The sequence below is a fragment of the Pholcus phalangioides genome, unplaced genomic scaffold (assembly GCF_987345545.1).
Source record: "Pholcus phalangioides strain wild (caught in Gottingen) unplaced genomic scaffold, Ppha-v1.0 ptg000015l_1, whole genome shotgun sequence".
Taxonomy (NCBI): domain Eukaryota; kingdom Metazoa; phylum Arthropoda; class Arachnida; order Araneae; family Pholcidae; genus Pholcus; species Pholcus phalangioides.
The window spans coordinates 57,216,265-57,243,769 of NW_028301608.1; the positions used below are offsets into that span (position 1 = coordinate 57,216,265).

The 27,505-nt window shown below is 34.2% G+C and overlaps 1 pseudogene across 1 annotated transcript; it reads left to right on the top strand.

Annotated features, from left to right (window-relative positions):
* The first annotated feature begins 1,049 nt into the window (after positions 1-1,049).
* On the top strand, positions 1,050-26,826 carry LOC149076275 (FMRFamide receptor pseudogene; annotated as a pseudogene). Its single transcript, XR_016194212.1, has 2 exons — positions 1,050-1,135; positions 25,385-26,826. The product of XR_016194212.1 is annotated as an FMRFamide receptor pseudogene (transcript).
* The last annotated feature ends 679 nt before the right edge of the window (positions 26,827-27,505 follow it).

Below are 27,505 nucleotides of genomic sequence, written 5' to 3' on the forward strand. Positions count from 1 at the left end.
TTTCGAGATATTTTTGAGATAAACTGATTAATTTTATTAGAGACGGTATTGTAAATTCGAATTTTCGGAATTTTCCTACTCAATCTGAATTTTGTACTACGACGCTCATGACGTTACGTAGATATTAAGATTCAATAATAGCTAAATCTCCTGTAATAATATGTTTATGTATTTTTTGTGAACGAATGGTCCATAAATTTGTTCCTTACAAAAAACGATGTTCTTTTTCCATCTCATTGAGATTTTTACTGAAGCAGTTATAATTGCACACTGCACTTTTAATAGGTTTTGTGAATTTATTTGTTATTTTTGTTAATAATGTCAATACTGTATTGTTTTGTTCCTCGATAAAAGTTTTGATAAATTGAAAAATGGCCTTCCATTCAACATAAACATAAAGGTATTTTTCTTCTAAATAAAACGTGAACACCAAAAATAGCATATACATTTGCACATCTAGGCCATTATAAGTGTTTTAGTGCAACTTACACATTTCATGTGAATTTATTGAGCAAAGCAATTAATTTTTCAAATGTGTCCGAGACTTCCCGTCCGCAATATATTTCTCAGCAGTGATCTAAATAATTTCTACAAGAATTGCAGCAGTCCATTTCCAATTGGGTTAGATTAGCATAGCCGCGAAGAGCCGAATGGTGTTGTCGTCAAATGAAAGATCTAGCAAAACAATCTAATTAGATTGAAGACGCAACTTGATAGTAAAATGTTCTCTTTCGCATACAAAAAAATTGCATGTTGGAAATTGTCCTAACATCCTTGATACAAGAAACCATTTATGGTCATTCATAGATACGGACGGGATGATTAAAACTCTAATAAATCTCTGTATCCATTGTCATTAAGAGGAAACGGCACTGCCTTATCCAGAAACATCCTGTTGTCATAGAAACGGGAAAGTTTCCTTATCCCGCTTATGCTGTTTTGTCAGCGCTACCTAGTGAGATAGTCACCACAACATATTTTATTATGGTTTAGTTTTCCGGACCAAATGCATCATTTCTCAAAGTGGCAAATCAATTCACCACAGTGAACTTTTTTCTCCAATATGAATGACGGTAATTGGCTTTTTATCTTGCTTCTGTGTCCATAAAGTTCTCAGAAGCTACATAGGAAAAACGTAAGTACTTCGGAATCTTATCAAACTTTATTCATCTCATTTTTATTTTGAAACATTTAAGAGTATTAACTTCTGTTTCTCACACGTTTTTTGGTGACGGAAGAGTTTTCTTTAGGAAAAGCTTAATTTAAACTTTTTAGTGAAACCGTAGAATAAATAATATTATTTATTAATATTTAATATCAGATATTATAACATGTTGATTTATCGATTAATCAGAGAAGAAAATCAACGAGTGGAACACAGTTTGAGGAACAGTAACTGAATACTTGTGCAACTGATAACCATGATTCATGATATTGCGAAATTTACCGTGATTAGATTCCATCCCAGAAAATTTTTTTACAATTTTATAATTATTTTAAATTTAATTCAGATCTTTTTACTTTCTATATGAAATAAATTTTTAACTACGATTGCCTTGTTTTACTTGTCAATTCAACTCTTTTTATTTTTCTATAAATATAAATCCGTTACTTTCCTACCAAATTCGTCAATTTTGTTTTCCATCACAAATCTTTAATTAAAGAAAAATATATTTAGTACTCTTAAGCATGTGTTTGTGAAAATTACACACCAAGGTATACTATAATACATGTATATATTCATATTCAAATCAAACTATCAGTTTGAGTATAGGAATGATAACGTATAAATGTCAACTTTTAGAAGAAAAAAATATTAAAGATTCAAAAATACGTTTACAAATACTTGCGTCTTTAGTACGTGATGCATAATCTCGAGTTTATGTATATCTATATTTCTATATGAATATATATCCTTACACAAAAGTAAGTAAGATTAATTAGTTGGCAAAAATTCAAATAATTCACATGATATAGTTTATTTATTAGTTTTATTTGATTGAATCTAAATCTTTATGTTTAGTATGTCCATGTCTGATATACATAGATGCATTTTATATTCAGAAATATGATTTAGTTTATTTATTTATTATGTTCACTTAATAAACAAATAAGAGAAAAAAAAACAAGAGTTTGCTTTTTATTGGCCAATCCAATTTGCTTTAGCTTTCTTTTGCTTTTTATAAACCTGGTTGAAACTAATTGAAATCATGTGATTTGTAAAAGAAATTGATAAAAACAATAAAATGTACACTTCGTTATTGAATGGACTTCAGAATGGGTTTTGTAAATTCACCGGTAAGAGACGGGGGGGGGGGGGGGTTATTTGCAATATTTTATGAAAGAATTCTCCAAACCGTATCGTACAGTGTTCTCGGTATTTATCTGATCAAAATAATAATAATAAAAAAACTTCGTTTTTCTCAAGAAATATTTCAAATGAAGACGTTTTGCAAAGCTTTTGTATTTTTCTGTGGGTATAGAAGAGAAAATGGGATGGAAGATTCAACCGCTTAGACAAAAGCGGCATCGTGAAATAAGCTTTCGACGTATTTTTTTAGGTAGAAAAATAAATACAAACATTGTGTATCCAGTTGACGTACACGAAAGAAATATCTGGTCCAAATACCTCATAATGTCAATATTTGTCTTCCGTAACGTTTATATTCATCCATCCAAATACAACTCAATATTTGTGGGGTTTTCTAAAAATTCATGTTTTTCTTTTCTCTACGAAAATTCAGGATTTGCGAAGACTTTGTATGCGTTCTAATAGATACCGAGCTTATAAGAAAAGAGAATGTTCATTCAAATGAAGAACAGTGTACAGTACAGAATGCAATTTTTATTTGCATCCATTCGAAAATCACATGCAATTTGGAAATTAAATAGCAATATATATATATTGCATTCGTAAGAATTAATACTTTTCTTATAACAAAAATATTTGAAATTAAATTTTCCTTTTACGAAAATAAAAACATAACTTGATGAGTTGCATTCACTATTTGTATCAAGCAAATCTGATAAATATTAAAATTGAAATTTATATTACAATTATGCATATTACAAATTTACATATATTACACACATACAACATAATATATACAAAAGAACAAACACAAAGTGCACATAAAATGCAAACACAAAATGCCCACAAGTACATATTACCAATTACGTAGTAGTTCAAAGGAATATATATCCGACCAGGGCATATTGATATTATACAGAGCGTTCTGTTAATGGACCTACAAACTCAGAGGGTTGTTGGTAAGCATCAAGAGGAACAAAAGCTGCAGTGGAACAGGGTGTCGCAAACCACGTAGAGAGGCTGAAAATTGCGAAAACGCATGCAGGCTCTGAGGAAAGACGAGACGAAATATGGATGTCAGGTGATCGCTGAATGCGTTCGTGGGTTCGCTCACCATATCTGACGTAAGTAGCGTCGCTTACGTCATCGGAGGATCTCATAGCGCGAATTTTCGTCGCTGTGGCAGGCATCAAAAGCATACCTGGTATCTTCGAGCGCGTCCGGGAATCGTTGTTACTTCGTTGTAGACTGTGCAATGACGTCAGGGACTGCCACTTCCAACAACTCTTGTAATAATTAATCAAATAAAAATTTGTGTCGTTCCAGCGTGAAACCTGCGTGCGTTTTTCGCGATTTTCACCCTCTCAATGTGGTTTGCGACAACCTGTTCCATTGTAATTTTTGTTCCTCTTGATGCTCACTAACAACCCTCTGAGACTAACGGTCCACTAACAGAACACCCTGTATATATTGGGGTTGACAATAGACCAATCATTACATTAATATTCGGTCCTCATTACATTTGTAAAGGGGGTAAAAATGTAATAAAAAATTAATACATATAAATCTTATTGAATTGCGTTGATTTCGTTCATTAGTCGTTCATTAAATCTGTGTAGGGATTCCCGGTTGTATTTCGTCATTCAGTTTAATTATATTCCTTAGGTGTTATGTATATGAACTGTTTTGCATTTTGGTTTTGTTTGGTTTGAGTTGTCATATTGAATTCCATATCGTGTGTCTTGATTGTCGCTGTTGGCGTTTAATTTCAAACCAGATGAGATTTCTCTGGATAAAGATATTTTAAGTATAATTTATAAATGTTAAATATATAGACATTGTTATCAAATCGAAATGCGAAAAAAATATTCTCATTTAAGTTGAAAATCAACCAAATTCATTAATTCTCAAACCATACACCTGCATTACATTTTCCAAAAAAAAAACATTGTAATGCTGGTAAATTTTCACACCTTCTCCTATATGAGTTAATAGATTAGATAGACAGATAATGTATTTCATTTCCACAATATATACCCGTAACGAGAGATCTTATCCCTTTTCTTGAACTAGTCTTAAGCTCGACGTCATCCATGCAATGACTGAGTTTCCGGATTAAGGCAGAATGTATACCAAATCCGTAGAAAATTCCCAGGCAATACAGATAAAAATAGCTCACACCAATTTATTTTCTTTGGAATAGAGCATAACGGGTGTTGCCGGTTATATTTGTGAACGTTTCATTGTTGGTCCCTCTTATCCAGCAAGGAGAGGAATGACATAATGTGACAATATATATATAAATCAGATAAAACATAATTTATGAAATCTTCAAGGTATCCGACTTTACGTTCGAAAGAACTTTTTCTATAATATGGTACTGGAGATAACTTTATTAAAATTTTTCTTGATAGAAAGTATCTTGGTATGGTGAAAACAGTAGCAAAGTTTTGTCTACCTATGTAATTTTCTGTGAAAAATTCATTTTTATGTCAAAGTTTAGGCAAACTTCACGTGATATTCGAAACGTGGTTGCGAACAATTTTGTTATTGAAATGTATTGTGATTTTCAGAGTACATTTAGCTGGTTACATGAGGGTGCAGGTTACGAATCAAAATTTAAAGGATTTTTATGATATGCTCATAAGTTACACCCAAATACGTTGAAGTTTTTGAAATTTTATCCTACATTTCGTGTATAAAAACACTGCAATTCCAAAAATACATGTGATAGAATTTATATTTTTGTTCGCTTCACAACTTCAACAATGTATAGTAAAATATCATATTAAAATTTCGTAATGATATAATGAACTGATTTTTGGAAACCATGTCCCAAACGCAAGTAAAATGTTAAAAATAGCATTCTTCGTAAGACACGTTTAACGTTTTTATTCACGGAATACTTGTATGTACAAACGCATAAACACTAAAGACGACGCAACTTCGGTTCTGGAATTTTGGAATCGCAAAGAATAGGGATTTCATAAAAATCGAGAGTTTCTTCCAAAATGACGTTTTCAACGTAGTCGGATACCTTAATTTGGTTAATATTTATTTCACATGGCATTATACACTTGAAAAAATTATTCTTTAAATAGTTAAAAATTACGTTTTAAAAAACGCATCTTATATTGCTCGACTACACATTCAGCTCGTAAACATTCCTTTGCGGAATTTCTAACGAGTTGGTGCATGGTGGAGCACTTGTTCTGGGTGTGTGTATGTGGCCCCAACTTATTTGTATTGTATGATTTCCCGAGTTGTAGTAGTGTCGTCATGTCTCTTCCATATTTTGAAGTGAAAATTACAAATGTGTGAATTTTCATTTTATGTAAACATCATGCTGAAGGTGTACCTACTCTCTGTGGGAAGACTTTTTTTTTACATTGGACACATGCTTGCATTCACGCCTCGAAGTTGCAACCCAACTTCACCCGAACACCACTAAGCTGCCGACGGGGTTCGAAACTGGACTCTCACGATGAGAGTCCAACACGATGCTCACATGACAGCATAACATTCACTCTTATATTTATGAATGTTTCTTAGTAGGTCCCTCTCATCCAACAAGCATGAATGTCATAATGTGATGATAAAGAAAAGAAAATAATTTATGATTAGTTTTAACTCATCAATATACACCGTCCGAGTCACAAATGATGTTTCATAATTCAAGAAAATGCCCAATAAAGTACAGCCAGTGACTGTTCCATTATAACGACTGGTACGATAGTTCCAATTTTCTTTCCTGTTCATCCCATGCTATTTTTATCCAATGTAGCCAACCACAGAGACCATTCATTCCAATACAAGGTCTAAACACAGGTCTGCGCTTTCTTTACCTTCATCCTTCTGCATGAAATTTCGGAACTTTTCTCCAACTCCCAACCCCATCTCGTCTGTAATCACTAGAAAATGTGTTAATCGCGACAGTACCCAATTGCTGAGGGAAAATATGTTGTACAAATTTTGTGTTATTTATTATTTTTTTATTTTTTGACTCAAAATAAAGTATTCCAGACTCTGCCATGAAGCTAGTAAATGGAAGACATCTCGGCAACGGGATAACTCCAGTAGCAAAGTTCTGGAGTTCGTTCAGGCAAATACAAAATCTGTATTTCTGAAATTGTTTCACCTTGAATTTCGAGTACACGGAACGTGCACGAAATAATTGTTACAATTTTATTACTGTTTTCTAACCTGATGCATTTTCACTTCAACTGATCACATCATAGTTTTTCAAACTTTCAATATAACGACCCGCCAAGAAACGACCGTTTCCCTTGAAACGAGGAGGTGGCTATAACGAACATCAATTATATTATTAAAAAAACAACTTTTGAAGAGTTAATTGTTGATACAATCAATTTTAATAATGAGCTTGCACATATTTCTATTATCTTAAACATTTTCTTTTTTTGCCAATAGTTTATTTATATGAATTCCTAATCCTTAAAAATGTTACCGAGAAAGTACAACTATCAGTACACTTTTTTTCTATAACCGTATACGATGATAAAGAATACCAATATTTAACTAAAAATAGCGTAAATTTCGATCTTCTCACAAGCAAAATAGTTTTTGCCTTTTTCGTTTCACATTGCTGAGACGCAATCACCATGCGTCGTCTGATCTGAAAAGAAAGAAATTGCGTAAAAAAATAATATTCGCTTTATGGCACCCGAAGGAACCGAACCAAGTTGAAATTGAGATTTTGATAATAAAATAAATAAAAAATGTCCCAGAGTATATATATGATCAAGAACAGATCTTAAATCCAATACCACTCCTGAAATAGTGGGGATTTTCTTCACGCATAGTCCAAAAGAAATTGGGACGAACGAGATAGAGGACGTGTCTTGTCTTGTCGTTATAGAACCGAGCTTTCTGAGAATGTGTCGTTGACCTTCGCAAATGGAAATTCTTAGGATATTTCGCTACTTTTTTTTATCCTTGTAAATTGAAACTTGGGAAATGGATTTTCCTTTCCCACTAGCCCTGTGCATTTCCTAGATTTACATAGTCGAATATCTTAGCCTACTTCGAGTAAAAAAGAAAAGTATGCATGGAAGAGCTCTCAGCTGTTAAAATAGATTCAAAACAACTTAACACACTTTAGAACTTCTTAATAAAACGTGAAACTTGAGTTACCGACGAAAATAATTTCCAGGAAAACTCGCAAAAGAGTGAGACTTTCATCTTTCATTCTCAGAAAATGGATCAAACTTTCTCTAACGCACTTACTTGAATTTATAATCTACCTCTATATATATACCTGAACATAATCCTATCTAAAATGTGAAGGAAATTTTTAAAAAATCTCTCGATTTTTTGGTATAAGTGCATTTATTTTTTAACATGAAAGTGGGGGAGATACATTTTATTCTACGTATACACGCTAAAAATACATTGTTTTTATGATGTATAGCTAACCCATCTCTTCCATAACGCATGTCTTTTCAAAGAGCAAGCATAAACATGCAAATTCGTTCAGAACGTCTTAGGTTCAAATTCCAAGAAAGTATTTTCGTATCTAACTTTTAACAAAATTTGTTGTTGTCCATCGTATAATCATACTGTAATTGACAAGAGATATCCAACATAAATTGAGCATTTAAAAGGGGTAAATTATACATATTTTTATGCATACTACTACTATTATTACTACATATAACCGCAACACTAAACTGCACATGCACTTCGTAATGATTTCTTAGGAAATGGTACATGCCAGATTGTGTGATTTGGGTGTACGCATTTCGATGTATAAGAGAACAATGTAAAATATGTTAATTATTTTGAAAATGAAATAAGTATTCGCATTAATCTAATAAAATAGGTGCAGTAAACAGGGTAATCCGGAACTCATGGGCAAAAACTTAAGGGGTATTAAGTGTTAGGACACCGTCTAGCATTGCACCGCATGTATTTCGAATATACATTGTGTGGCAAAAACTGCTTGTCCAGATGTATTCTATCAATGTTTTGCGAATGAGTTCTGAATCATTTTGTATAGCATATCCATAAGCATAAGCAACACATCCCAGAAGCTTCTATTCGAATTATAGACACATTTATGTCAGGCTGGATCGAGAACTCTAAATAAAATGATTAGACGAAATAGTGGAAAAATAGAAAACCATAGAAATGTACAGAGAGGAAAAATACTGCCGTAGTAAATTGTTTTTATTCCCTTAAAACTTGAAAATAAGTACGCAGCGTAAGTCTTCTTTTCGATCAAGTTTCGAAACTTGAAGTTTAAATCCTTTACAGACGTTTTCCTTTGAGACACCTTTGAAAAAAAAACCACTTTAGTTTCAACAAGAAAACATAACTTCCCAGACACGTTTGGAATTCTTCCATTGTACTTGGATTATAACTAATTTGATGGCATCTGTAGAGATATCAGTCATTGGATATGTTCCGTTACTGCCGAGCACATATAGTGATAACTTCCCAACATATTCAGATCGAACAAATTCGAGATAATTTTATGTCTATGGTCATTCACTATTTTCCTGGCTCTTACGTAAATCTCATTTTCGAACATTGAGTAAAAATATGCAATTTGAAAAGCAAGTTGTTACCACATCGTGTGTGCTTGTGCGAGGGCTTGAGGTTAACTTCAAATTTATTAAACGCGATTTTGTCGAGGATCGACCACTTTCATGGTTCGTAACTATCAGTGAAAAAATCCTTAAACTAGCTGTTATGTTAAATCACTAAGTATAAGAGAAACGGACAACATTTTCATTTTATCACGTGGCTCTATACTATTATTTCATCAAATATTTTAACAAAATTTCACATTTGATTTCCTTATTATTGAATATTGAAACTAACTTAATTCTCAAATATGCAATAAAGCCTGACTAAATTGGCTCTTTAAAACCATACTTTTCCTGCAATGGTCGGAATAGACAAGTCGTCCTTTTAAAGAAATGTACGCAATACAAATAATCTGATTTTAAGGAATGGTTAAATTAACGGAGACACTTCAGTCGGATCACGAGATTGTACAGCTAGTCACTTTTGCATGTTGTACCATATTTTTTAGTAGTTCATGATTTCCTTTACATGTATTTTGTCAACCTTTTCAATTGTTAACAGGATTTTTTTTTATTAGTTATTGCTTTCATGTTCCCACATATCTTTTTTCCATCTGCTGTGTGGACACATGATAAATCGTGTATTTTTCAATACATGATTTAATATCTAAAAATTGAAAAATGATTGGATGCGTTAGCCCAGATCGATAAGATACTTGCCTAAAGGTTGTTTAGATGTGTCACGAGTTCGATACCCGGTTTGTCTTTGTCAGAAACAAACTTCCCTGACACAGGGGTACAATGCAACAGGTGACATGACATGACCGCAAAAAAAGATTTCTACCGCAGGGAGTTTCACATCGAGGGGTTAGCGCATCACCCTTTCGGTGAGTAAAATAAAAGACTGCCATTCGGAATCAGCAATAAATTGTAGGTCCTGCTCTAATTAGCCCTAGTGTGAAGAATATGACCGTGGTGCGACAAAAATGATCAAATGATTAAAAAATTATTCATGCAAGAGTTTGCTCTTTTTTTATGCCCCTTCGACTTCTAGCTTTGTTCACTAATTTCCTTACATAGTTTTAACTCTTTGCATCCCCAAGATCAGATCATTTCACTTCAGAACGAAATTTCTGTATTTTAGAAATTTCGTTAGAGAAACAAGATTTTATGCATTCTTCGTTCTCGTAGTTTTTCATTATTTTGAAAAAAAAAATGTCATCACTTATTTTTTTAATTTCCGAAAATGGTGAATTGGGAATTCATGTGAAAATACTATTTTTTCGTAATTTTCTCGTCTTTTAGCAACATTCCGGAAAATGCTGTCGCCTGTGATATTTTCACTTAAAACTGAATGAAAAAGTATATATAAAAAATGATCAAAAATGACTTTATATTTTTCGTGTTTTTTATTATTTGATTATAGATTAATATGAACAAGAATATCGAAGAATTTATGTTATATTTGTTGAGATTTTAATTGTTTTTACTCATATTTTATTTTATTATTCTTAGTTTTTCGATCTAAAAACTAGAAATATGCTGCATTGAAATCCCCAACATTTCATTGTTTAAAAGGCGAAAATGAAGAAAATACAAACGATAAAAAGCAATCGATTGAATTCGATATAAAAGTTTTTAAACCTTTGACATTCGAAGAAATGTTTATTTTTGGAGACATGTTCCTGGCATTTCAATTAAATTTTGAGGAGAATATGTAGGAGCAGAAATGTATCTTATCTGCGGAATAATATGTTTCTTGAAATGATAAGTTTTCCGGCACCGAATTTGGCCTTGAAGGTATTTATAAGTGAGGAGTTTCCTTTTCTGATGCACATTTGCTGAAGTTCTAGACAAAAATAAATGATTTGCAAAAAAAACAAAAAACAAATTTTGTTTGCTTTATAGAACATCCTTCACGTTACATATACAGTATTTTGTCAGTACAAGTTATGATATAATAATAATATAATATTCCCGTTTTATAATTCAGACAATATTGATTAATTGAATATGTAAGGGCAGCAAACAAATTAAAATAATACTATTATGTGATACGATTGAAAATAAGGAAAAGAAAACATTCACAAGATTTGTCTCCATAGTAATAACATAAATATAATTTTTGAAATATTATGGGATGTTCACACGAGTTTCTGAAGATTCAACCATCAAGTAGAAAGCTATGACGATTTGGAATTTTGTTATGAAGGAACGTGAAATAAATTGGTATGAGCACAAACGAAAATTTCCTCAATTTCAGCCCGAGGTTTGTAGTAGACTCACAGTATGGACAATACTCGTGAGGCTCCAGGTTCAAACTCCGTTGTTGGGACAGTGGCGGTCTGTGGGTTGTCTGTGGTCCAAGCCATAAATACAAGCCGGGCATCGATTTGAAAAAGTATTTCCGTAGAGAGCGGACCTTCAACACGATACTTACATAACATGGAAATTCAGACATTTGCCATTTTCACTTCAAATTATGGAAGATGGCAGATGGCAGTTTCAGTATAGCACGGTACAAAGCTTTAACTCTGACACATATATACGTCAGAGCCAAAACTAGGAAGGAGCAGGCGGGTCTGGTGCCGAGGGAACAGGACAAGAGGGGGGGGGGTGTAAATTTCACCTTTTAACCTCTCTTTCAACATTAGAAGACGGCGCGAAAAGGCGTGTTTGCTGTCCCAGCTGACCAAGCATTTCTCGCTGTGTCTAAATAATATATTTCCTCCTTCCATTTACTTATGCACACGTAAAACATTATTGCATGTTACCGATTCATTAGATATTCCCGGAGGAATTTTTCTGAGGTACATTCACTCAGATATTCGTTTGGAATTGTTCTTGGATCTCTGACTGGGCGCATAATATTTTTGGAAGCTCCGTGTTTTGTTTTTGAACATTGGTTCAAATCTTGGATTCAGTTATTCTATTTCTATAATCTATTGGATTCAGTCATGCCATTGATCATGTCATTTATTCCAGCATAATGCCTTTGAGGATTTGGAGATTTTCATCATATATTTTCTGATTTTCTTAGGAACACCACACCTCCTTCATCGAAAACGGAAGGAGTTCCGTTTAGCCGTTATTTGAAGTCATAAATGCTTTCACGTATTCGGAAACGAAAAATGTTAAACATGGATGTTAAACATGGCATTAAATTGCGCATTTTGCTAATGGTGGTTATTTTATAAGTTGATGGTACAAATTATTTTGTAAGAGCTATGTTGTGTTGAAGCCATTTACGCCTCTTTAGATTTTCTGTGAAAAGATCTTGAATTCAGAGATCACGTGGGAGTAAAAAATATTTAATTACACTATAATCGTTATGCTTACTCTCACAGAAAATTTAAATTTTTTAGAGAAAGCTGAAAATTAATTGCCTAAAGGAAATATCTAGCCATCGAAAAAATTACAATCTCTTTCAAAATCACGATGTTTGCATTTAACTCGGAGGAAAAATGTTTTCGTGTATGCATTAAAACCACAAATTTGCGTTCCCACTATAATTAAAGACAATTTCTAAAAATCGAATTGAGCATCTTTCTTCGTTCTCTTTTGTACGATGAAGTTCTACAAATAAAAATTAACCAATAAAATCGCAAGAAAAGTATAAATACAATAATACATCGGCTTACGAATTTTCATATAACAAAGATTTTTTATACGTTTTTCTGAATTGGCAAACGAACATTTTTCCAACATGAACTAATATCAAACAGCTACGTTGTGAGCAAAATTTTTGTGCCAATAAAAACAAATTCAACGACCCACTAGAGCCACTAGATATTAATATATTTCCTCCTCGGAATTTCCTTCCATATTGCAATTTCTCTTTCAGAAAGATGTTGAACAAATTTGTGCAAAATGAATAATTATAGGCTGAGAGCAAATGCATTGAACTTGCATAGTTTCAGTTCATACGATACGATTATTAATACCAAAATAAGAACAATCTGTTACGTACTGGGAATTTAATTTTTCCATCGGTATATGTGTAAGAGAAAAATGAGCTGATTATGACACATAGCAAGCAAACTCGAAAGTCAGAATTAGCCCGAACTAGCCCGAATTATTTTGTATTTCAATTACACTCACGAACCCAACTGCTAAGCGTACATAGTGTGAAAAATGAGAAGATGCTCAGTTTTTTTCATCTTTCTTTAACTTCTCTTTCATCCAATTGTGAAGCTATTTATCTCAGCTTTTGGTCAGTTTGCATGGCCTAACATGAAAGTGCGTTTCGAAACACCTCCGCAAACGTTAAAACAGCATTCCTGTTGAAATTTACAGAAAGGAAAAAGAACACCATGCACGCAAATGTAACCTAGGGAAGAAGAAAAAACCGTATGCAAAAAATCTACGTCACAGTGAATAAAAGGCACGAATGAATGAACGCCAGAACTTTGCCACTGGACCTATCCCGTTGCCGAGATCTCTTCCAGCCCAACTTAGAAGCTTCCAGCTTCCAGCCCAGAATAAAAGGCACGGACGCCAACCCTATGAAGTTATTCCAGCGTACTACCATTCTAACAATTGTAACTTACGGGTTAATGATGCACTTTAGTAATACTGAAGTGAACTCTTGTGAACAATTTCATTTCTTTGCCACCATTCCTTATATACCCCCCCCCCTTACACTCTCGTCATTGTGACGTACTATCGGCATCATCTGGTGGCTACCTTAAATTTGCATATCATTCTTGCAGATGTGTGTGATAATTCTACAGGTGAAATTTTTACTTTAGATTTCGATTTCCGTGTGATTCTGAATTATCCTTAATTTATGGACATGAGTGTATATATATGTATGTGTATATATATATATATATATATATATATACACGCTTAGAAGAAAATTAAAAAATAAATGGAACAATGAGGAGGTCGCTCTCAAGGGGAACCCCCCTCCCCCACGTTGTACCAACAAGCAAAAATGTTTCTGATGATGATAAGCCAAAGAAAGGCACAAAATTACCAACAGTTCCCCGACATTTTTGCGAAAACAAGCTTTAGAAGTCGAAAAAGCAAATATCAGAAAATACAAAAATTGGAAAAAAACTATAAAGACGCGAAAAATATATTAGTAGCACAATATTTAGTGGGCACCTCCAAAAAAGTGTGTTCAAAAAGTTGGTAATAATAGAGAATCAAAAATGTAAAATCTTATCTGAAATTCAACTCTTAAATGGTAATGTCACAGATTGTGAGCCATATGGCGTCAACTAGCAAGTCAAAAACGTGGGTGTTTTTGAAACCCATAAAGGAAGACGGATAACCGTTGCCATTCAAGACATTTAAAAAGTCAGAAAATACTTTAAGAAATCATTTACATTTTTTATTGCATGTGTTTTTTAACTATATATATATATTATATATAAAATTAATTAATGTCTGCTATTTCATCTCAATGTTTCCATTCTGTCAAAGAAGAAAACTAACTTTGTTTTTATCTCAATGCATAAAATAGATCATAATTGATTAATTAAGTGAATCGAACTCAACAGTAATAGATAATAGTATCGTATATAGTATATACTGCATGCACAGATTCCTATAATAATGCTTGAGGTGATTTCATGAGCAGTTGTGGAATTACCATGTAACAAATCATACAAAGTCATAGTCGATCATTGAAGCAGCTGCTGCATGAAGAGATGTCGCTAAACATCACGAATATTAATTAATTAATTATAATAGTTCTGACAAACATATTCTACCACTTCATTCCCGTGTTTCTGTGTACAATGAAGTGACGCTCATCACAGACGTTAAAAGGAGAGCGATATGAAACAGCATCATTCTCTCTGATTAGCGGCTCTATGAATTCTGTACTGTAAATCTCAAAGCCCTCTTCACACAGGGAAACTAAAATCGAACTCGAGTTGCGTCAACTTGAAAGTTGAGTTGACATTGAACGAGTCGAGTTGCCCGTTCTCCCTCTCGCGCTGCTAAAAATATACAAAACCCGGGAAACTGAGTAAAAACAGTAGTTATAGCTCTCCTTATCTTCTGGTACTATCTTGCTAACCGGGAAAAATTGTAATACAATGTATTTTTGGCTTCCTGGAAGGACTTAGTGTCCCTTGGAGCCACATAGTGTATATTCGTTATATGTGTATGCCTTTTTTTTTCTTTTGTATTCCTTTTTGTGTGTTATTGTCCAGTATTTGTTTAATGTGTATCTGTGTGTAATTGTTTGCAATAAAAAAAAAAATAAGTGAAATAGTTTTTTTCTATTATATTAGTGAAATTGCTACAGAATTTCAGCTCACCATTCACTTACATGATTTATTTATTTAAATTGATATCATTTTGAAATGACAATAAAATGGTAAAATTATATAACTGTTTAGCATAATGTCGATTGTTTCGAGTGATTTCTATAGAAAAAAAAAATCGCAATAAAAATGTCGGTTTTTACTCAATAATATGCCTCTCTGTACGTATATGTTTAATTTATTCATAACATTAGTTCATTGTTTATTAGTTTAAGAATTGTCACGTAGGATTTTGAGTAGTTTCATGAGATGAAACAGCGAAAGCTATAGTTCCGAGAGGCAAAAAAATAAACTGTTGGCAAAACTAGAGACAAACATCATGAATTCTTGTTTATGTTTCGGAAATTATTTTCCCCGAATACATTACTTCCACACACAGATGTCTGTGTACGTGACCTAAATTACAGACATTCCAAGCAAATACAGGGAACATCCCTATAGAAAACGTACGTCTTTAGGTACACATTGTGAAAGTATACCGTAATTTGAAAATTTCTATAGGTGCTTACCCAGCGCCGTCGTAAGAGTATGACGGGCCCCGAGTCATGTTTTTTCTGAGGCCCTACTTGGCAAATTCACTTGGTTACTCCTGAAATTTTTTACCCGATGTAATTTTTGTGACGCCCCATCTTCTTCAGAAACCCCGGAGCGGGCCCGGTCGGGCCCATGTGTTTAGCACAGACCCGTCATTTGGGGATACGACTCTCAAAAATACACTAGAAATGATATATATATATATATATACATCAAGTGAGTATATGTTCTTTGCCCCCCCCCCCCCGCTGGAAAAAAGAGGAGATGACAGGCCTGGTTTACTATTTCATTCAGTGGCATGAGAGGCGGGGTAATTTGTGGCATGGATCCGAGCACCCCCAGAATATTATTTCAGATATAAAACTAAAGACGAGTACCCGCAATTTCGAAACAATTCCGACGCAGCTGATTTCTCTGTAATTTGAAAATAATATCAATTTAAATAAAGAAATTGTGTATTTACCCATGCGAGCTGAAATTCTGTCGAAATTTCATTAAATGCTTTTCTGTGATCTCTTTTTTCTTCCTGATATCTTCTGTAATCCGCTTTTTTACCGTCTTACAAATTTCTGCATATTCCACTTTTGATTTATTTTGGTTATTTTTCTTAATCTGAAATTCTCTCAGATCTTTCAACAATTTCTTTGTTTCTTCTGCTGTTTTCTTCATCGGTTTCATTTATTCTTCTCCAGCGACTTTTTTTGCTACTTTTTTAGGGTAGAGTTTAAATTTCTGTTCATCGTGGTGGCATCTTGTTCATCTTCAGTGGTATTATATAACAAATCAAATCGGTTCTTCAGATCTAACTGGGATTTATATCGATGTTCTTGAAGATTTGTCATACCGAGGACAGTTTTTGTATTTTGATACGTTGTGCTCTTTCCGTTCTAGGCTTAAGCAATATTCTACATCTCACTAGTCGATGATCGCTTCCTGTATTGCATGTGTTGAGAACACTGCAGTTTCGGATCATATGCTTCTCAATAGATAGGATGTAGTTGATCTCACTAGTTGTTCCAGTTGGGCTTCTCCAGGTTCACATTCTTTGGGGTTTCTTCTTAAAAAGAGAATTCACGATGCATGACTGTTCGCTCTCTGCATGTAGTACCCCCGGAACATTCCATCGCTCCCCAGAATGGCGTTAATGCCCACGTTGAGAATCACTGATTTAGAGGGTCTTTTGGCCGTAATCCTCCACGCTGGCCAATGCGGGTTGGAGGAAGCCATCCGCGTCCGTTCACCACGTGCTACACATGGCTACTTACGGGCTGCACCACGAGAAGGTGCGGATTGGACCTTAAGCCTCTATTTCTAGTCGGTTCCTTCAAGTCACAATAATAAAGCAATTCAAGTGTTTTCTCCTAGTTAACAAGTAAAGACTATTCAACAGCTCAAAAACCCATATACGTGTGCGTATCTCTATTTCTTTCAAACCAAGAACAACTCAAGTTTATCACCATGGTAAGTGGCGTACGCGTGGGGGGAGCAAAGCAGAGAATGCTTCCCCCAATCAAAATTCAGAATTCAGCCAACATTGGTGTTTATCTTCCTAAAAATGACTAATGAATGCTTCAAAAATTCCGAAAAATATGGGGAAGGGGGTTATTTGTGTTGAATTCATATTAGTTCGGTTTACGTGTACAATATTGCGGTAGCATAGGGAGTTCCGGCACTTGCTTGACTTTTTTCCCTCGTAGAGAGAGAAGTGAAGGAAGAGGAAGAAAAATACTGTATTTACATCCCCCCCCCCCCTATTGAAGATTTTCGCGGTGCATACCCTTTCCCATAATTCTTTGAAATTTTTCCCTATTGCGGAGTAAAGGAAACAGTGTTGCCAGGTTGGAAGTTTTCCCGCCAAATGGGGCTTTCTCTCTTTCCAAAATATATCTTCGCAACAGCCAGTTGTTAAAAAACCTTCGCACGGTAGCGGAGAGTGACGTCATCCTTGTATAAGTCGCCATCTGGTGGCAGCGTCAGCAGTGGTGAGCTTGGCCTGAGTTTGGTCCGGCCTTCCATGTACGGTCCCTTTCAGTGTACACGAGCTATAAGGAAAGATTGAGAAATTCGGTGCCTCTGTAGTCTAGTGGTCTAGGGCGTTCACCCGGAAAGTGAAAGGACGTGGGCTCGATTCCCCGCAGGGGCAGTTGAATTTTCTCTCTTTTCAAAATATATCTTCGCAACAGCCAGTTGTTGAAAAGCCTTCGTACGGTAGCGGAGAGTGACGTCATCCTTGTAAATGGGGCTTGTTTGAAAAAGGTTCGGCGAAAATTTTTTTGGCCTTGGCGGATGGCAGTTACCATCTGCTTCTATAATGACGTCATTCAAACAAATTTCTCCCTATTCCGAACTTGAAAGTGGTAAAACCTAGTTTACGAAAGAAACATTCGGTGGTTTTTACACGGAATCAACTAAAAAAGAAATCCTTGAAGATGCATCTAAAAAAATGAGTTACGGCTCAAAATAAAAGAAGTACAGGAAAAGAATTAAGGAAAAGAAATTATATAGTAAATAAACTTACAAATGAATAACAAAAACCTCCGGAGAATCTTGGAGTAAAAGGAAAAAGCAAGTTAAGAAAGGCTAATTCAAAGCTTAACAAGATTGAACCACACACACAGAAGACACAAAAACTAAAGAAAAACTGTATCTAAATAAAACCGCCAATACGACTTCAAAAAGAAAAGTGAAGAAGAAACATATATTTTGAATCATCATCGGAAGATGAAGATAATATTGCTGAACCATTATGTAATGACGTCGATCGAACGAACTTCATGCAATTTCAAGAGAGACATTCTAACTGAAACGACATTTATCGGGAAGAACAAACAAAGACCTCTGTGGTTCAGATGTCGTTGGTGTTCTCGGTGGATGCGGTCAGAGTGCAGTGGTGCAGACTGAATAAAATTTTATTTGTGATTTTTGTACGCAGCGTTAGGTACTAAGCAACTTTTAACTCTGCTGCTGATGTTATTTTTGCAATTTTTCAAGAACATAGATACTAATGTTACTTAAATTGTTAAACAATACAGTATTCATATCGATAAAAAATTTTTACTAGTATTTTGTTTACTCTAGTTATATATTTTCACAGGAAAAGTTGATTTTAGAGTTGATTGTGTCATTTAACTAATTAAATTAATGAACTTCATAAAAACTACGTAATTTAGCCTACATTCCTCATTTAGCTGACCCCTTTCGGTAATGCTACGACCCCCAGGTTAATTACAAGCAGTGTGAACTCCTACAAAAACAATTCTATGAAAACATGGGCTTTAAAGTCAAATGTTTCGTAGTTTTTTAGTAGGTAATGAAACAGGGTAATAGGGTATACAGTCAAACCTCGTTAATACGTCGCTCCTAGGGGACTAAAAATATTACCTCGTAAGCGGAGTGACTCGTTAAACGGAGTAAGCAATGGCCACGATTCCTGTCTCCCTACTGATGCATTCATGCAGAAAAAATTAACCAGATTTTGGTTATTCGAACGAGTTCTGCCATAAAAATTCATTAATCGAGTTTTTCTTAATCAATTAATGTTTATTTGCTACATTATTACTCATTTGAACAACACAAAATATTACCTTTTCGATTTTTAAAAATTCGCAAATTTTTCCGCATGTTTATGGGAACCAAAGTATTTTCATCTTGTATCACAGTTTAATTCTTTTGAAACATCATAAATGAAAATAAAATATTATTTATGGGTTCGAAAGAAAAAAATTAGTTATTTTTCACTGAGTAAAAAACACTGGCGAGTTTTGTTTGTTCGGAGTTGGAAGTTGAAAACACTTTCCTTTTCTCCAAAGATGATAGAAATTGGAAGTCTGTCTATTGTGCTTTTCAGTCCCGATACAAATTTTCTTAATAAGTCGATTTCGATATTCCTTTATAACACTGCTTTGCCTTTAAAGGTGAACGAACTTTTCTTTCTAATTTGGAAAGCATTTTGACAGTAGGATGAACAAAGTGTTAGAGATGTTCACTAATCGTCTAGCTAAGATATGTTCAAAACGTCAAGAAGCCCACAAAAATATTGAGCGGCTTAAGCTAAACTTTTTTTCTCTTCAAAAAAACACAAGATACGGCAAATGTTTGCGACGCACAACTAACTTTTCAGCAAAAATTTTCCAAGGACCGAAATTCACAAAAAAAAATCAACTGAACCATTACCAAATAAGAAACAGCCCAGTGTTGAAAAAATCTGTCAGCAAGCCGGCAGTGACAGGTGGGTGGGGGAATGGAGATTTCAGTGACTTCCGCTTGAAATTCTAGGTAGATCTTTGACGTGATAAGGACGAATGTTGAGCTTGTCGTGCATATGGTAAGAAGAACTTCCGATTTGAATGGTAATTTTCCCATGAGTGCTTTACAAAAAGTAACTCCTTGAGCGGAGTGGGGTGACGTGTTATCGGAGTTTAATAACATTACAACCCCATAGAGGAAAATTGAGATTTCCAAAAATTGATCCGGTAAGTGGAGTGACACGTTACCCGGGTGACGCATTAACGAGGTTTGATTGTATACTAAGAGATTTTCTGTGTTCGGCATTACCCCGCTCTCCCCTACATCCTTAGGAAATGCGATGTTTGGTAATAAAATTGTCTGATCGATATCGATTTCCGACAGTTCATTGCTCTGACTTTTTTTTAAAATAATTAGATTTAAATATTACTAGATCCCTTAAGCTTTATAATACTTTCGCCGCATGATCTTAAGCCTCCCTGGATTTCAAGTCATTGAATTTACAAAAAATGCATCACCATCATTTATTGTGAAAGGTATAGAAATTTAATAAGTTTGTCTTTTATGTGAGCTCACTTATTCATGTAATACGCGATTATATTATTTTTCAGTTTTAGTTCCCTTGACTTTGATTAAAAGACAATTTGTATTAAGGGACACAATTCAGTATGTTATTCCGTCGTGGTTGATTATACTGTACCTGTTTTAACGTGTATAAGGAAATCCCTGATTTTTTTTTTTTTTTTTTTTTGGCGTAAAATTTGAAGAAAAAAATATTTTACCAAAGATACTTTTTATTTTGATCTAAAAAGAAAATAAATTTTTCATTCACATGGTGAAAAATAACACTCTAATCTGGTACATCACGATGAGCTACTTTAACTAGTTTTTATTATTATCAGAGTCACTGTAATCGTAAATTGCGAAAAATTGAATAATTTGCTAATATCTATAATACTATAGATTCCATATACTATATATATTTTATTTGTTGCTGTCAATCCCCGATATTGGCCAGTTCGCGACGGGGCCGGAAATTTCGTGAATTGGAAAATTTGGTTAAATATTGACCCGGCCAGTTTGCGTAGTGGCCGGTGATCCTTGCCCAAAGTTCGATAGAAAAACACGATTCGGGATGATCGTCGAGTTGGCGTATTTTTTCGTGATAATTATGTCCACATTAATTAGAGCAACTCATCAAACCTTAGTCACGATGCGGTAATAATTTTTTTTAAAAAATCTCCATAATTTGGCAGAAAAAACTATATATGGTTATATAATTATTTTTATAGGTTCTTCTCTCAAATTTCACTTTTTTCTCCTCTAGCCACATAGAGCTAATCCAATACAGCTGGTATATAGGCCTATACACATGTATCACACGTTGGCGAGTAAAAATATGAATTTGTTTCCTACAGGTCGTCTTACATCAGCACATCTCGCTTTGGGCAGGGATCTCCGATTTTTGGATCAGGGATTTTCATTCCGTCACATCGCGAAATGGCCGGCCAAAGTCCGGATCATTTCTACAATTCGGGCTTTGGCCAACAATCTTGGGCAATTCGAGAATTGGCTGTACTTCGAGCTTCGGCAGTAACATAACTCTCCCCCCCCCCTCCGTGTTTTCAAAACCAAATTTCTGGCAAAATGGGGTCCCTTATACACGTAAGCATATGGTACGTATAATTTTATAAATTGTATTTTTTATAAAATACAAATGTCACACGGGATTCCCAATAACAAAATTTATTATTTTTCAATAAGAAAAAAAAGGGAAGGGGGTTTCTAAACCAACACGTCACTTTCAAAGTAATCGAAATGCGGTGGAATCTCCCTTAACGGTCACCCCACGTTAACGGACACTTTTCTGATCCGTTACATTATTATGCGACACGGATTTAATGTATTTCACTCCTTCTTAGCGGACACTCTCGATAGCGGACAGTAAAATCAGGCAAACTCTGATTTATTAATTTTTGGTCATAAACCGAGAATTTATCATATTTAACTGAGATTATGTTTAATGTCATGCTCGTATTGGTAAATATGACACATCGTGTATTAATTACTAAATAAACTGAACATAATCATTGTCTAGGATGGTGAATTCGAATGACAATGTTGGTTTTGTTTGCAATTGTTGATTCGTGTGAGGAAAGCTAATATTACAAGGTTGATAATCTTGTTACAAATGTTTTTATCTCTCTCTCTTCTTCACACTCATTTTAAGTTAATTTTTATAGCAAAATACGTGTAGCGCATGTGTCTGTGCGAGTAAAAATAATTGGCTGGTTTTATGAAGAGTAGAAACGTTATAAATATGTGTTATCCATATTTATCAAACTTGCCAACTTGCCAATCTATTTGGAATCATGCATAATCGCCAGTAAAAGTGACGAATTTAGTGAAATTTAATCAAGCTTTATCGAGATTATTGGTGATTGCGCATGACTACCAGTGTGTATGACTTTTACACAGTAACATATATATTTTGAAATTGAAAAATGTATAGGAGCCAATAGGAACCAAGCGACCGAAGCCAAACGTCGTATAAATGTGAAAGTCGTATAAACGAGGTTCAGCTGTATATCGTTCCTCCCCAATAGCGGACATTCTCCGTGAGCTGAGAAAATTTTTGGCCCCATGAGTGTGCGTTATCGAGAGGCTCTACTGTAGTGGTAATATTAGTAAATTCAAACAATCGAAACAAATAAACTTACATTATTATTCTACAGATATATGTATGTAGAGCTTTGTGATTAGTGAGCAAAAGCAAACAGTCTGACCATGCGTTACATTATTGGGAATTGAGTTTTGAACTGTGTTAGAAAATTTGTATGGGATGATGACGAAAAACGGAAATACAGTATAATGCGCGTATTCACAGATTTTTTTTATTCATTGGGCAAAAAAATTATAAACCTCGATATTATAAATAAGTTATTATTTGTTTCACTTTCATCTTCTTCATCATGTATGAAGAAACCTACTGTTTCATTTATTAAGTTATTCAAAGAATATTAATTTATTAAAATATTAGTTTTCTTAAATGTTTTCTTGATAGATACAAATTGAAAATGGATTTACTTTCCCAACGAAATAGTCTGTAAGAGAAAGGGGGGGGGGAAATAATCCAATTTAATATAGTAAAAGCGTAACTTATTCTTTTAAATTGTTGATGTAGGATATTTCACTGACAAAAGAAACCAATTTCATCACCGATACGCAAGTTCAAAATTAGTTTTCGGGACAAAAAAATGTCGATGCATGGGAAATCACAGAACTAATTTATAATTTCCAATTACCTTCCGTGGAATATATTTTGATAGCATTTTATCTATGATTCTTTATAATAAAATCTCAATGCATTCATTCAGAATTAAACGAATTTCTAGGGGAAAAATTAAGCAATAAAGGACGACTATAATCACAACAAAAAATGTTATTTTCGACAGAAATTTCTGTTGAACGCTAGCAATTTATTTCTATTAGGAACACAAAAAAGTAATTATATTTGCATTTTCATATTATATTTCTGTCTCTCTACTACTGGATATATTTTTCCTCACACTGAAATCCGTGAAGTGCTGATAAATTATACGTGTATTATGAATGAAATTCAATCAATATTCATGTTTTCGTAGAACCGATGCAATTGAAACTATGGTTTTTAATAATAAAGTATGTTCATTTTATCTATATATTAAAGTTAATATTATAGGTGTTTCGTTTGGCAACTATTTCCTTTTTGGTTTATTTAATTTACTTATCTCTCTCTCAAGAGCCTAATAAATCAGATGTAATTAAAATTTTTCTATATTTATGTTCAGAGAAGATGAATATGAATGATATATGATCCTATCATATATCCATCACAGTGAACATTCTGTTAAGTACGAAGTAAATAAATACGGACGATTTGTCATCGTTAATTACTACGACGTATTTAGAAAAAATAGATTAGTCGTACTATTATAAGGGAAGCCATCTGATCTTCTTGGACAGAAAGAAAATCATTTTCTAACATTTGTGTGGAACAAAATTGGATTTCTCATACAAATACTGTAGGGGAGAGAATTTTTTTTTCTTTTGCTCACTCAAATGCAGAAAAAAGGCAAGAAAAGCACTCGGGAGAGTCCTTTTTAAATAAAAGGAGCATGTGTGAAAAAGGCGATATAGCTGATCTTTAAGCAGTAAATTTTCATTCTTATAATTGCGTATTATTCAGTATTATTCAGTATAAATTGCGAAACTATACTGAAAGTGATGCTAAAACCTTATAACACTCGCTCCTATGTGACGTGCACTAAATTTAAATGTTTTTTTACGTCCGCAAGTTGAACTATAGAAAGGAAAAATGATGAGACAAATTCTTATTGATTTGCATTTTGTTCTATTTTATGTATAATTTATGCTTTGATTATGTTCTTTTTCTTAAAATTTATTTATAAGGGTTTACTGTAAAAAAATACCAAAAAAACCAAATTTTTCTGTCATTGGTATCACCATTGTAAAATAGCCATCATGAGAAATCTACTAGCAATTGACTTAACACTTTAAGCGAATTTTAACATTTTCATATGATTCTCATTTTTTTATAACTGCCACAGTGGAAATAATTAAATCTTTTGGAAAAATTGCCACCTATTTGAAAGGAAGATATTTCCCCCCCTTCTATGATCTAATACAAGTTGCCGAAAAAATATGCGTACGGCACATAGTAGATGGAAGCTATATTATTTATCTTTTATGTTTGGTGATATAATATAAGAAGGTGTCTTAGGTGTTGTAATATAAGAAGCGAACTCTGCTAAGCGTTGCGAATTGAAGAAACGATAAAAGACTTCTACCAATACAGTTTATTTTATGAGAGTAATGGATATAGTGAGATTCCCCACAGAAGCATGCAGACATTTAACCCGATACGTTCATAACATGGAAAATTCAGGTATACTTTTCACTTCAAAATATGGAAGACAGATGACAGCACTAGTATAATACGAAACAAGCATATGCCTGACAACATCAATACATTTGGGTCACGCATAACGCAACACGTACTGGCATGTACCAATTCATTAGATATTGCCTGAAATAATGCTTACGAGTTGCATGTACGGTTAAGTAATATAACTAAGTAGTGTACAACAGTGTTCACTTTTCACACACACAATTATGGGTTAGATATACACCCGCCCCTATTCCCTGTGTATATATAGAAGGTAATTTCTCTCCCCTAATTATGCTGGGAGCAGAAGTGTCTTCTTATGCTCGCACTAATCGTGGCTGCAGTGCTATCGGGACTTTTCATCTAGTCAACAATTATTGCATAAAATAAATCACTTTAGAACGTAGAAATTTAAATAATAGCCATTATTTTTTTCACAATTTTTTAATTGGTTACATATAAATCATCTTTTTTCTCCTCCTTTATTAATTATTTTTATTTACCTTTCCAGGTATTTCGATTTCCTGTCGGTACCAAATGCTACTCTTCATGAAGATTCTCCTTGAAGTGATGAGTTCTTATCGTTCAAAGAAAATAACTGAATTGCCAACTGCGACATTATCACTATGATGAGCGTAACTTGAGAGACGATCAACCGTCATGAATATGTCTAGCGATACCATCGATATCGTCCGTATGCACGATTTGTACAATTTCACAATGGATACAGGTGATGATATGTCAACTAGCATATCCACTTTCGAATTCGTTACGGAAGGTATTCTCGTTACTGGAATTGGAATGTTTGGAATATTCTCGAACATCATTTCGTTGATAATCTTATCAAGGCCTCAGATGAGGTCTTCGGTGAACTGTGGTCTTCAAGGATTGGCAGTCTTCGACACTTTAGTTCTGATATCGGCTGTAATGATGATCGGTCTTAACAAACTCGGTCGTCGTTTGGAAATAATTAGTGTGTATTCATTCACCATCAGTCCGTTCGTTATCCCAGTTGCATATCCTGTTGGTCTGATAGCTCAAACGGGATCAGTATGGACTACGGTCGCAGTCACGGTCGAGAGATACGTGGCGGTGTGCCATCCGCTACGCGCGCGTTCATTGTGCACGTACCGGCGAGCGAGATACTTCAACTTCTTGATAACGATTTTTGCTATACTTTACAACATACCGAGATTCTGGGAAGTCGAAAGGACGGAAACGTTCGTCCCAGAACTCAACGCTACGATTTACCGGATCGTCGCATCGCAGTTCAGACTCAACAAACTTTATTACGAAGTATATTACATCTGGCTTTACGTTCTGGTCATGTACTTCATACCTTTCTTCACGCTGGCCGCACTCAACATCTTCATATGGCATACGATCCACACATCCAACAGAGACAGACAGAGACTCAGTAGGCGTCAGGAGAAAGAAATCAATTTGGCGGTGATGCTGTTCTTCGTCGTCGTGATATTTTTCATATGTAACATTCTCGCGATGTTAGTGAACATAATCGAATATTTTGACATATTTCTCCCGCAGATGGTGAGGATATCCAATTTTCTGGTGACATTAAACTCGTCCGTGAATTTCGTGATATATTGCATATTTGGTAGGAAATTCAAAATCATATTCTTGACAATGTTCTGTAAATATCGGCGGCAAACTTATAATGACAGCCTCAGGGAAAGTACGTTTGTGAGGTTCAGGAAAATTAAATCCTCATCGGGATCACTAAATCAATCGGTTAACGGGAACACGTCATTTTGAATTTACATCGGCAACTCATCTTATAATTTGATCCGACGCATTTAAAATCCCTGGCGACAAAATGAACAGTGAAATGGATGAACCATGAAAAGTTCATAAATGGGAATTTTCTATATTAAGAACACTTGAGATAACATAATGCATATTGACATTCCTCAGTATCTATATTTCGTATATTTCTAAATTTTAATTTTTAAATGTATATATCATAAAGAGGCATTTATATTTGTATTAAAATATCGTATAAATTGATTTTTGTTATTTACATTCTTGGTAACATGACATTTCGTTTCCAAACATACGGGGATCAATATTTATATCCGAGCTTACAATCATCTTCCTCGATATGAATGAAATGAACCTATATGTATCTGCATGTATTTGTTCTTCAGGATACTGTACGTGATGCGTGCACAGATTTTCAGTGTATGATTTTTACTTGGCATTGTTTTTATGCATTGACTTCATTATTGTAGGTGAACAAATAAATATTTTGAATTTTAAGAAGAGAGTAACTTAATAGAAATACATATTATTATATTTGGCCTACAACGGTAAAATCTTCAATCATTACACTCATAGTTAGGAAAATTCATGACAGATTGAACCACTTCACAACATATGGCAGATAGCTACATTACACAGATACAAAGCTAACGTTGGGTTCACAACACGGACACGTGCATTCCAACATGTACTAATTCGTTAGAGGTTTCGCAGAGAAATGTGGACGAGGTGCATGTGTGGTTCAGTAGTGTCTTCTTCAGGTCACATGAGGATTGAGGAGGTTAAGATGAGGTTTCTGACATAACCTCGACGAAAATGAAAATAAACGCTATTGAACTAACTTTCAATTTAT